The following is a 2,568-nucleotide window of genomic DNA, read 5'->3' on the forward strand; positions in this document are numbered from 1 at the left end:
AAAGGTTGCTCAATAAAATGCGCCAACCAGAACTGACGAAATGGATACTAAGGATGACCTCGCGAAGTGAAATGACTTGCTATACGGTATCGGGAAGTAATTGTACTTCTCCAGAAATGAAAGAAACACAACCAGGGCGGATCTATTCGAGACTTTTACTCGCTACCCCAAGGGTTAACGCTCCATGACTGATAGCGAAGTAAAGGTCTATCTTGAGCGCAACTACGGGATTTCACTGACGACGAGCGGTATCTCTTATTCTCTACCCCAAGGGCTTACGTGCCATGACTGATAAAAAAGAAGAGATTTCGGATTTAACACTTATGACGCGGAACGCGAACAGGGGGGTTGACGGGACTTTCCCTTCAGTACCCCAAGGGCTTAAGCACCATGACTGATAGCGAAGGGAAAAGTCAGACTCGCGAAACAGGGTAAAGTACGATAAAATATAACAGAAAGCGATACAGTACAGCAGTGTCAAAGAAGTAACCGGTGTAGGTCTAATGAATAAACTGAACGGTAAAGACGGGGACCTACCTCCTTTATTTCAGGCACTCGCGGAAAACAAACGAAAACTAAAGATTAATTTCTAAGAGCACTAATACTCGCAACACAAAATTATTTATGCTTTTATAGGCAAATCCCCCCACACATAAAAATCTGAAAATTCTAGAATGCGACAAGAATGAAAAACGTCGTCAGCTCCGGTTTATCGCATATCAACATCAGAAAAACGTCAAAATCTTCAACGGCATGCAAGAAAAACAACGTTAAACACAGATAAACAGTTTTTTACATTTACTCTGCCTATCGGAATGAATATACTGAATATTTGAGAATTAAATTTAAAATGAAAGGAATGCACTAAAATGAACTCCAATTTTCCTCAGAAAACTGTACACTGAAGCATCTTTTGAATCGTGCATTAATCACTTAGGAACAGGCCATTATTCTTATACTAATAATTATTGAGAAAAATCCTGCCTTCCGTCGATGTATATTCTCAAATTGAAGTATTCCATGTATTTTTGAGTTGGAGGTTCATACTTCCTTACTCTCACCAATTTCTATTTCTTCTGGAGAAAAAGGCTTAGATCGCAGAATTACGCACATAAGACATACTGCCCTTCTTTAAACCCTTCATTTATAATTTTCATTACATAGTTTAGTTATGTCATCTGCTGTCGAGAGGGAGTTTCTAGAGTGGAACTGCGACTGATTAAAACGACGTTTTTTTCCGCAATACGAGTAGGTAGTTACTTTCTGTTGTATAATTTTTTCGAGAATCCATAATAAAATGTGTACTATCGATATAGGCCTGAAGTTATCAACTGAGTCATCAGGACCCTTTTTGTGAAGAGGCACCACCGTCAAAATTTTCAAAATATCAGGAAAAATGATATCTCGAATGCACGAATTTAAAAATACTGTAAGTGAACAGACAATTTCGTCAGTTAAGAGGAGTCTACACCGTTTGAGTTGTCAGTTCAGTAAGAGAAAATGAATATCTTACGTCAGAAACCTCTAATTTATATGAGGTTTTCATTATAATTTAATTCAATCAGTTCGTCATCTCGGAAAGTCGGAAAATTTTGTATTCGTCAAACGAAATAGTTATTTTCCTATCAAGTGCGGGCAAGACACTTTACGCAAGAGTTAGGAACAATATTTTTTCTACAAGCGCTTGAAATATATAAATGTATCCATTTCACGAAACAGATCATATCTCATTTAATTAATTCATATATAATGACAGACGTAATTCTGCATGTAATTAGTATGGATTTCTCATCGTTGACGTTCTATGCATAGAAACATGATAGAATTTAATTTACTCTATAATATTTGCGTGCGGGAAAAACCCCTGCTAATCCATTCCTGCACGCAAATGCGTGCGGGAAAGAAATAGCAGGCGTTTTTCCCGCACGTTTTGGGAAAGTGACTCTTTGCAACTTGAAATGCGTGCGGGAAAAAGGTTGAACGCGCACGCTTGTAGAAAAAAAAATTTTTTTCATTGAAGAACAAATATTCATTCATGTTATTAACTTTCCGAGGTGCAATTATCTCTTCTATGAGTTTCCACATGAAAAAATTTCTCGAAAAGTCTCACCATTGGCTACAATTCGTATCCTGGTGAAATTGAATAAAGACGTTCGTTCAGTGTTGCCATCTTTCCGATAAAAGTGGAAACTATTGTAATATTCGTAACTTATCGTTCAAGTGTTCTGGCAACATGCCACATTTTGGTAGTCTTTCCCCCTTTACGCCTTATACGAATGACGAGAAAGTCCCGTGGTATAAAGCTCTTGACGATTTTACTACAGAAACCATAATAATCTCGACTGACCGTATTTTTCAATTTCCCAATAATCTCTTACTGATGCTGTCGATACTGAAGAAAATTCGAATTCAAGTTCATCTAGGTCATCAGTTCCAATTATTATAAATTTAATTAAATTAAAAATTTCTATTCATATGCTAATATTTACCACAAAAACGTATTGTGTAGGTAAATTTCAATCTGGAATAATTGTAGCGCGATATCTATATCCTACACCAAACATAATC

This window comes from Coccinella septempunctata, chromosome 8 (genome assembly GCF_907165205.1).
Source record: "Coccinella septempunctata chromosome 8, icCocSept1.1, whole genome shotgun sequence".
Taxonomy (NCBI): Eukaryota; Metazoa; Arthropoda; class Insecta; order Coleoptera; family Coccinellidae; genus Coccinella; species Coccinella septempunctata.